Raw genomic sequence first — 11,482 nt, 5'->3', positions numbered from 1 at the left:
CTTTCAGTAGTCACAGTCATTATTTCATTACTAATGTTGGTAAAACTAAAAAAAAATGTGAAATGTTTTTAGAATGGAAATAAAAATCTACAATAGCCAAAGTATCTGCTTTTCAACCAAACTGTACTACTTTTGGCAACCAGAGAAGTTGTCTTACAAGTTTCCTGGTTCCGGCCAGGACAGGGTTAATTTTTCCAGTAGCCAAGAGGGGCATGACCAGGACTCTAGGCAGATATACCCAGCACTGCCAGTTTTGTCAGTATGTAGAACTAGAGTTACTCTTTGGGTAAATAATTCATGCTACATCCTGCTTTAAGGGAATTGCATGCAGCCCATTTCCCCCATAACTGAAAGGACAGTTTAGCAAATGAATTATCACATCCTGATGTGCCGTTGTGCAAGAAAATAACAATGAATTTATAATTAGCTGAATAGGTTTTCTCTCACCTCTCTCTGCTCCATATACAAGCAAGACTAAGCCATTTGTGGAGCTTGGTTTGGTTTTAGAACAGCTTTGATGATTCAAGTAATACTCAGATTAGCACCACAGTCTCTTATCCAGCTTTTTTGAGCTAAAAATTGAACTAAGTATTATTAGCAAACAGCAATATATGAAAATAGTGAGTCTGCTAAGTGTCACTTCTTGTATCAAATACCAGAAAGGTTTTCCTGTGATTTACTACTTAATTACAGCTACAACCATGCTGCATAAGAAGCCCACTCTTGGTGGATTTTCCTTAGATTTATTTGTGTGCAATTTTGAGCGAGTGTAGCCTAAAATTAGGGTATGGATTAAAGCTGTTCTACCAGATTTGACAAGGAAGAAGCGTTCCTCTATGGTATACTTGAAACATAGAATACTTGTAAGCAAAGTTCAGAAGTACAATTTATCAAAATTTGTGAAAAGAACACAAAACACTGATGACTGTTCAAGGTCAGGTGGTCACTTTTTAACTTTCAAGCACTTAATTTTGCAACTCTGTCTGTGCTAGCAGACATACTAAATAATATCAAAGGTTTTGTGGAGACTTTGGGAAACCAAGTTCCCTCAATAAGCAATGTGAATGCCCTTCTTATGTATTTCTCATGTCTTTCTTACTTTTTTTTAAAATAACATGCTTAAAAGTGTTTCTCCTCCAACCATGGATATACACCTGCAACTTCATGTTCCCTTTGGGAAAGCATTTGGGGCACAAGAATTAACAGTGTATAGCTATGAGACATTCTCTCTTGAAATAACAATTGTCATGCTCACAAAAAGTTCAGCACAATTTTGGTATTTCCAAAGGGAAGAACTGAAAAGACAGACAAGACTCTACACTGGCCATGAACATGTGGGCACTTAATTTCTCTCATAGTTTCAATTAATGGAAGACAGCATTTACCTTGTAAATTGGTTAAATTTTTTTTTCTCTTCTTCTGCTTGCTACTATTGCATTTCCTTTGTGTCAGGCTAAGCAACTGCACATAGCAATCACCTCAGAATTAACCTGACTGTATGTAATGAGGAGGAACATGTAATAAGCATTAATTGAATTGTAGGAAACACTATCTCTACTGATGCTAAAAGTTCTTGGAAAACATATGGAAGGAAGAAGTGTAAGTGCACCTGTCACAAGCCCTGATACCACCACAGATGGGTTGGTCTCTTTCTCTCTCAGCCATCCTCCACAAGGTGTCCTGTGGGGAAAAAAACTTCCTCTCAGGAAAAGAAAAGGAGGCGCATGTGACTTTGCTCAGTGCCCCCTCCTCCCCAAATCCCCCATCCCAGAAGAAACAGGGGTGGGGGGGGGGGGGGGGGGGGGAAAATGGGACCCTAGGGAAAAAATTCCAACATCTCTTTTCAAACGTATGACAACAGTAGTAAGATTTTCATTAAAACATCCAATTATCATCTAGTTTCCTACTCATTGGGATTTTGACTTTTATTTATAAAAGGAAAGAGAAATTTTGTGATACTCCTGCAGAAGTGCTTATACACAGATAATACAATGAGACACTTCTAGAGTTCAGTCCTACTTTAATCTCCTCTCAAAAACAGTTCACAGCCCAAAGTCCTACAGGCATCTTTCTCTCCACCAGCCTAAAGTAAAAGGTAACCCCTGAAATTAAGTGACTAAACTTACCCGGTGTGACCATCATGATTTACATTTTCAGAAATAATTTTTATCTGAGTCCTATCTCAGAATATCAACATGGGCACAGTCAAGTGCTTCAGTATATAGTCACCTGTCTATATGAACAAAAAATTAGGTCCAGAAGTGAAAACATACTCAATGGTCCCTATTTTATGCTCAAAATTTATGGATGTAAAGGGAGACAAAAAGACTTTTAAAAGAAGAAGAAATTTAACTTTCTAAGGAGCCCAGAACCCTCACAGTAACTTTGCTGTTTTGTGGAAAACAAAATATCAAGAAAAAAAAGACTACAGCTTTTTCTGAAATTACTCTACAGTTAGGACAACACAGCTTGCCACTGTTGAAACGAAACACAAATTAGGCAAAATACATATCTAGTGTGTTGAAGCAACAGCTGGAGTTTGATATTGGCTTGTTTGAATCTCTGCCAGCATCGTAACATTTAGATACATATCTGAAACTTACTTAGACATCAAATCAAATGTATACTGTGCAGATTTGCATGCATAACCTTCTTTTCAGCAATAAAATCTTGCCTGAATAGCCTTAGATTTTAGCAATTACTTTCTTTCAGCTTAAAAGCAACAAAGCTCTCAGAAAAAGAGGCAAAACCACTTTGCTATTCAACTGAATTTAAATAGCATCTAAAGTATTTACACACTTTAATAGAATCCAAAAGCAAATCTGTACTGTTCCAAAGTGATTATTTCATATTATATTTACTGCATATGACTTGCTGGTCCATAGGAATGGCCACACTGAGCCAGGTTCTCCGTGAAAACAGCAAGTGGCAGATATCTGGATAAAGAGCACAAGAACAGGGCAAGCATGAAGCAATACACCAGCACATTAATCTGTTTTTCAGGCACTTTTAAAGCCATAGAGGACATCTTTGCCTTCAAAAGGCCCTTGTGAGCTTTCATTTGCTTCATCACTTCTGAGCCCAAGCCTACCCAAGCATAACTACCGCATGGCAACAGGTTCCCCAGAACTATCTTTCCTTCTTGTGCATTTCTAGCCTGCCACCTCCAATCCTTGTGTTATGGGAAAGTGTGGTTACTTGCTCCTTAGTCTCCTTTTCCACCCAGGATTTTACAGTCTTCTGTCATGTCCTCTTCACAGTCTCATTTTCCCCAGCCTTAAGGAGGCCAGCTTAACCAACTGGGGTTTGTGCGGAAGCCATTCCACATCTCTGAGTATCTCTGCCACTTGCCACAGGGCCTTTTGCAATGTGAAATTAGGATGTGAACATCAGAAGTGCGCTGAGTTTCAGATGGGAGGCACAGAGGTGTTTTAAATAGGCATAAGCCCATTAACTCAGTTTCTCAGTCAAGGCTAGAAACTTGGCAATCTCAGCCTGGAACTGGCTAATTCTAAATGAACTGGCCCAAAGACAGGGAGCAATTCAGCAAATTAGAGCAGCATTTTGCAAGTGCTAATTAACCTAGTTTAAATTTTTTAAGAAGCAGTCTGAGCTAAGTAAAACAAACATGTTTCACACACATTCTTCTGGCCATCTTTTCTCCTAGTTTCCACTCTCCCAGAAAGCTGTCATAAAAGGCTCCCTCCCAGGAGTCGTGCCCTGTTTTAGCTCCACTTGTCTTTCCTCCCCCAGACTACAACACACAGAGAAACAACTTCTGCAATTCTTCTCCACCTCTCATGCACCTGGCTTCTGCCCAATACTTTTATAGCAAGGAAAAACCCCATTTAACTCTTTTCTGAGCTTTGAACTTCCAGATTTCTTCCTATTTCTCTCTGACCTACAGTAGTTTTCAAATCTTAAAAATGAAGAATATCATGAGATAGAAAATAAAATTGAAGGTGGTAGGAGAGATATTTATATACAAAAGTTGTTAAGCAACTATTTTTATGACCCCACAAATCAAAAATAACTGAAAAAAATTCAAGGTCTATATCATATGGAGATACTCTGAAGTACATAAATCACTCCCAAGTAGTGTGGAAAAATGGGAATTGTGCCTGAAGCAAGTTAATGAGATCAATACTGCCCATTCCTAGGTTCAGGAACTAGAATTCAAGACTAGAAAAAGTATCCTTATCCGTCAGGAGTCAAGAACTTCTAAATAAAGTAATAGAGGCCATAAAATTGCTTCTCGGTTGCACTCCTAACATACAACTTGCTTTATATTGAAAGAAGAACAAATTTCACAATCAAATTTTCCAGTCAATATTTCATGGCACAAAGAAGGAAGATTACAGTGTAAAGTGCACAAATCTCCATCAGATATATTCTGAAGGTATGATTTCTTCCAGAACAGTAACTGTAAAATGCTAGCAAAAGTATGTCATGGGTTTACAACTTTGTGACCTTAAAACAGAACTTATGAAAGGGCTTCTGAAATGGTCATCTTATTTCATTAGTAAGGAAATTATTCAGTTGTCTCTCTTCTTCTCCTCAGTTCTTAAATTCACCTTGCAGTGCCTCCACAGGAAGACGCACACATACACAGTTGAAACAGAAATACTAGGCAGGTTTTTGAGCTCCTTCACAGCAACTAAATGTACAAAACCAAACCTCAACTCTGTTCATATGTTGGAATTCTCTATTAAAAGCCCTGAAGATCCATTACTGGAGTTATCTCACTTGCTATTGACTGTGCATCACTTAAACGTGTTTCTCGCCCTTACACAGGCAGTTAGTGAGAAGTGGGGATATTCCATATTGCAGTTGTAAGCTACACACACTAGGCATGAACAGGATCACCAGAAATCTTCCAGGATTTAATTTACAATGTTGTATGTTGTAAGCCCCTCAGGACAGGAAACTCTCATGTTTAAATATCTATAACACAACATGTATACCTATGACACTGTATAAACAACAGGATAAGATTAAAACCATCTGCAGACACTCTGGTTGATCTATTGTCTTGCTGCCTGCTGTCTCTTCATAATTTTTGATGGCAGACAAGCCATTTCATACAACAGGAATGCTAGTGGTGCTATTGCAGCTACATATTAATCTGTAGCAACATGTTAGCAAGAGCTCTGATGAACAGAGAAACTAAAAAATAATAATAATCTGTCCTTCAGGAATGACCTCCTGACAGTTTTCTATTTGATTTTTGTTTACTTTTGGCCAAGAAAATACAGGAAACATGGATAACTTGAACAAAATAGTTTTGGAAATGTGGTAGGAGGCAGTAAGGACATTTCTTTGATCCTAAGACTGTTGTGATACAACTTTGGCTGCCCAGAACTGTCAACATCTATCCATCTACTGTAAATTGCTTCTGTGAAAGCAAAAATAATGTATGTCCCCAAAATGGTGATAGTCACAGATGATATAAAGAGATTCACACACTGTGCAAGTACTGAGTTCAGAAATAATGCTAAAAGGGAGGCAGACTGTTATTGATACCAAGCAGGGAAGGGAACAACTACCTTACCAAGAGAAAGGCAAAGAGGAATCCTAAATTTAGAACAAAATTCAGAACCAAAGCCAAGATACTATCACCACCAGAGCTGTATGAACATCTCACAGAAAATCCTTCAACAGTGTTAAACTCAGCTCACTTAGGTATAGAAGAGGGGAAAAAAAACCAATTCCCTTCATGTGAATTGTCTCTGTGTTCTTCAAATCACCATCTAAAACTAAAACTGAAACACTTCTCTTTCTGCCCAGCTATATGCTTTTCTAAATTGATTACAAGCCTTTTCCTGTGACTCCATAGCCCAGCTTCTAGCAGCTGGTCACACGGTAGGTCTGCTGAATTGAGTCAGTCTGCTATAACTATATACCCACCTCAGGCTGCTTTCACCAAAGACAAGCATTAATTAAAAGTCACTCCATGTAATAAGAAACTTCTCTTTTGTAGTGAGGAACTAAGAACAGTTTGAAAGATAGAGGAAAATGTCAGAATTGTGAAACTGTATGACAAATGTTTTCTTCAAAAATGAGATATTGTCTGTTTCACATACAAGTACCTCCTTCCACCTTTCCATGTCATTCTTTCAGATCTATCCATATCATCCATATCATCCATTTTCCTATCTCCTTCTACAGTTGTATGCAAAAGTGTGGTATTTCCTATTCAACTTCTACCACTCTTTTTCAAACACTTTGAAGTCTAACAGGAAAAAATTATTCTGGAGCAGAACACTTCTCCTCTTACTCTTCTGAGAAGAGAGAGCTGGGCATATAGGCCAGCTATATGGGCATATAGGCCATGTATGAAGACGTACATATAGAATCCGCATAGCTTCCAAATGTAGAATATGTGAAGCATTTATGTTGATAATGGTTTTTGTCTTTCATGTCACAAGTCTGGATACCAGAGACTTTTGTTCTGCAAAGAAGACGGGATGATCGGTTCAATCAGGACATTCACTTAGTAAACATTTTTCATAAAAACTGAGATTAGAGTGTGTTTAAACTGTAATCCTGTCTGCTTTTCAACCAGAGGGTGCCAGGCCAGCTTGCTAGCAAGGGTTTAGCAGGTGTAACGCACATCTGTTGCAGCTGGCAGCATTTTCTATACTGCTGCGTGACTGCAGGTGTACTTAAATGCTTCTTCCTCAACCTCCTCCTTGTGCCCAAGAACGGACTGACAAGGAAAGTAAATTAGAAGCTTAGATAGTATATTGCTTAATCTAAGAGATTTTTATTAAAACACATGAACTGCAACAATAAAGCACCTTAGTGATTAAGGACAGAATCAGGTTACTACTTGCACCAGCAAAAACAAGAGAGACTCTGTCATGTTCCTGCTGCTGTTGCAGAAGCAATTGGAAAAGGAAAGAGCTAATGAAAGCAACTGAGTAGCTTTGAAAACATCAACACTGAAAAGAATCCTAAATTAAAATCCCACAGCACGATACAACCTCTCCTGCTACACACAGTACTGTAGCATTTACTAAAATCAGACTGTGCTTTTCAAATTTATTCCACATTGGGAGTTCTATTTATTTGGAAGAATTGCAGACCATTAACTCTGGGCCTACTAGTCTCTTTGGATCCATACCAGACATGTTGCAGGTTTGTCCATATACCTTTTTTTTCTTTTTCAAACCCTAGAGAAAAGAAAGCTCACAATTTAAATTCTCAAGAATACCAGAAACAGTTCACAAGGGCAGCTGAGCATAATAAAGCCTTATTTATAAAACACATAAGTTTCTCTTTGGAAGTCATGAATTTAAACAAATATATTTTGAATTGTCCCTTTTTTAGGGCTTTGAGATTAATTTCAATGAGGAGCACAAGCATGTGTTCAATCATTCATTCAGACTGAGATGGTAATCAAAGAGACTTTATTCAAACTCGGCGCTCTTTTTATCCCTTAAAACCATGTGACTTTGTGACCAATGATGTTGTCTATTCTGCCAAATGTCCTTTGGGCTTCCCTGCCCTTAGTGCATCTCCTGCACCCCTGGACACACCTCCTACATTACCCCCTTCTCAATTATTTAATACAGTCACGAAAACAGTGCAAACGACAGAACAGTAGATTAAACTACCAAAGCTTCCAATGACCCAGTACATAACTTGCTTTGGCTTCTTATACATCTATTGTAAACCTTTTAAAACCTTCTTATATTTCTAAGGGGTAGTGCAACTTGGAAGAATAACTTTATTAACCTAGGAGCCTTAGCCCAATCGTGCATAGACTTATAACTTTTATTAATCTGAGGGTTTAAATAACTGGGGGTTCAATTTCAAAAACAGGGTAAGCTTAGCAAACTAAATTCTCTTAAAGTGACCATGTGGTGGAGGTAGTGTTATTTTTGTGAGGTGTTTGGTGTTTAAGGCACTTGTCCAGTCAAACAATTCTCTTATTCATTCACTCACACATTCACTGACAGCTGTCATTCCATACATCACACACACACTCATGGATTTGGTATAGACCCTGCTTTTGCCACACTGGTCATCCTTAAATGTAAACCTGAAACTTAAACATTATTACTAAAACATAACCATTTTATAACTTCTGCGTTACTCTGGTTCTTGCTGCTGTGGTTGTGTACTTAGGCAGGGTCTAACACACCTGGAAGGAATCCATTTCAGCTCCTTTCCTGTAGCCACACAGGTGTAGCCTCACCCCCAAGTCACAAGATCTAATGGTCCCATCCACTGCCCTGAAATCAGATCTCTTACCATGACTGGTGGTTTGGGAGAGGCAAAAGCCTGAGGCCTGTGCTGCCTTTCGTGCCTGCTTCTTTCAGCACTGTCACAATTTAAAAAGTTTATGACATATGTGGCTTTCTACAGATGCTCTTGCAGGCTACAGACTGATTCCCCCCTTTTTTGTTTAGTTAACATGTCTTTCAGTGTGCGATGTGCCATTTCAACAATTGCTTGACCACTAGGTGAGTGTGGAATACCTATGGTGTGTGAGATTATCCAATCTGATAGGAAGTTTCTTACCTTTTCTGAGATGAAAGCTGGCCCATTGTCGGTCTTGATCTGTTTTGGGGTACCAAGGGTAGCAAAACAACTAAGCCAGTATCTTATTACATCCTTGGCCTTTTCCCCAGTGTGTGCTGTGGCAGTTATGTATTGTGAATGGGTATCTACTGTTATGTGTATGTATTTTAATGTGCCAAATTTGGGGATGTGTGTGATATCTGCCAAATCTCATTTGCCACTAACCCTCCGGGGTTAACGCCTTCCTGAGATGGCATGGGTGTGATTTGCTGGCAGTCTGGGCATGATATGATTATGTCTCGAGCTTGATTGAGTGTTATTTGAAATTGTCTCTTCAGTGAACGTGCATTCTGGTGGAAAAATGAATGAGACAATTTCGCTTGCTCTAAGACTCTAGGTACGGTGTTAAACATTGCTGCTTTGTCAGCCTCTCTGTTCCCGTCAGCTATTGGTCCTGGCATTTCAGTGTGTGACCTTGTGTGCATTATGTAAAAATCAAACTTTCTGTGATTGACAAGAAACCATACAGAACGCATTTTAAGCAACAGGTGAGGGTTAGCAACATCTCGAAGAAACGAACTTTCAAGATGGGACACTACCCCTGCAGCATAACAGGAATCGGTAACAATATTAACAGGCTGTTCAGAAAATTTTCCCAAGGCAATACGTATGGCAGCCAGTTCCAGAACCTGCACAGAACCTCTCGTTCCCATTGTCCTGTGTCAGGGTTTACCCAAGTCACTGCAGCTTTTCGTGTCCTCCCAGATGCATCTGTGAAGACCGTAAGGCCTTTCACTGGTTCATGTTTGCATCTGGTTGTGGCTTTTAAAAGTAAACTACCGACTTCTGCCCACAATCTGTTTAGGGAGATGAACTGAAATGTCACCATCAAAACCTGCCAAGGTAGCCTGGAATCCTGCGTCCTCAGCTAGCATCCAGTCAAGGTTGTCCTTTGTAGCTGGGATGTAGATGGTTGCAGGATCTCTCCCATCCAGTTCCTGCAGCCGTCCTTTGCCTTTAATGACAAGCTTGGCAAACATTTCATTAGTAGTCCACACAGAAACAGCCACTCTAGAATTTGCAGTGGGTCTTTTTCAGTCTGATCCCCCTGAAACAAAACTGCAAATGGCTGGTACCTGCTGGGTAAGAGGGCAAGGCAGATTTGCAGTTCAGGATTTCTCCTTCTGCCTTGCCTTGGCACAAATGTCTAACGCCTGCTTTGCCTCTGCTGTCAGAGACCTGCTAGATGTTAGGTCTGAGTCCCCCTTAAGCAGCTCAAAAAGAGGGTGCAGCTCCTCTGTGGTTATGCCTAAAATAGGCCTTAACCAATTGATGGCTCCAAGAAGTTTTTGCAACTTGTGTAAAGTTAAATTGTCTTTTACCTCAAGCTGCAGTGGCTGTGGAGAAATTTCCTGCTGTGTGATTTTCCATCCAAGGTATGTCCAGGGTTGTGATTGCTGGATCTTCTCTGAAGCAACCTCTAACCCTGCATCTTGGACAGCATAAATTAGGGCAGTAAAAACAATTTGCAGTTCCTTTTCTGTGGCCGTGGTACATAAAATGTCATCCATATAATGATATATGATGGCTGAAAGAAAATGCCTTCTGATGGGATGAATAGCATTTGTCACTACTGTTTGACATATTGTAGGACTATTTTTCATCCCCTGAGGAAGGACAACCCAGTGATACCTTTGCATGGGCTGTGCGTTGTTCAAGGCGGGGATGGAGAAAGCAAACCTTGGTGCATCCTCAGGGTGTAGGAAGATGGTAAAAACCCAGTCCTTTAAATCAATTACCATTAGTGGCCATTTTGTTGGAACCATAGCAGGTGAGGGTAGTTCAGGCTGCGATGCTCCCATGGGTTCTATGACTGTGTTTACTGCCCTCAAGTCCTGCAGCATCCTCCACTTCCCATTTTTCTTGGGGATGCAAAACACAGGAGTATTCCAGGGACTAGTTGTTGGCACAATGTGACCTGCTTCTAGTTGTTCCCTTACAAGCTCTCTTAAATGTTCGGGCTGTTGCCTTTTGACGGACCATTGATTCACCCAAACTGGCTGCTCGCTTTTCCAGACCAGCTTAATCGGTCCTTGGGACGGCTGGTCAATGGCCCCTGTTGAAAAACCTGGCTGCTTGCAGGAGGAATTTACATGACTGTGCCGAACTATCCGAGAATATCCCTTCCCCATAGTGTACACGGAATGGGAGCAACAAAGAGAGCTATCTTGGCTAATTGTCCCTCTGGCCCCAAGACAGTGAGTATCTGAGCACTCTGTCTGGGCCTTTGTGTTTCTCCCACCCCTTGAATGGTTGCAGCTGGGCAAAAAAGTGGGCCAATTAAGTGGCCATTCAGAGTCCTTCATGATGGTAACATCAGCTCCTGAGTCCACAAGGCCTGTGATTCTGTGCCCATCAATCCTGAGTGGCTGTGTGGCTGTGATGGCTGTTGCCCAGTAAATTTGTGGTTATCCTGTGCTCCCGAAGGCCTCTGAACCCCGTTCCCCCTCCCCCGCAGGCGAGGCACTGTAGAAGGGGATTAGTTGGGCAATTTTTTGTCCCTTAGGGATGAAGCAAGGGGGTGAAGGGGTCCAGGCCATTATTTGAATTGCACTATGAGAGTTCGAGTCTATTACTCCAGGCAGCATGAATAAACCCATTTTGGTTGTGGAAGATCTCCCAATCAGTAGTGCATGCACCTCTGGGCTAAAGGGACCCCAAAGCCCGGTTGGGATTAGTACTACCTCTGTGGAAGTTATGATGATTGATTCTCAGTTGGATAAGTCCAACCCAGTGCTGGCTGAGGTGGAGGGGCACAAATCGCAAGCCTGTTCCCATGTGTCGCGTTTATTTGTTGTACTGGGGCGCACGACAACAACGCCCCTCGCTTCCAGTTTTTTTGGCCCCCTCCTCCCATTTGGGTGCTTGCAGGGTGCTGCTGCTAAGGGTCTCC

Source organism: Corapipo altera, unplaced genomic scaffold (genome assembly GCF_003945725.1).
Source record: "Corapipo altera isolate COAL_440 unplaced genomic scaffold, ASM394572v1 255, whole genome shotgun sequence".
Lineage (NCBI taxonomy): Eukaryota > Metazoa > Chordata > Aves > Passeriformes > Pipridae > Corapipo > Corapipo altera.
The sequence above is the reverse complement of the archived record's forward strand: the minus strand, read 5'-3'. Positions refer to the sequence as shown.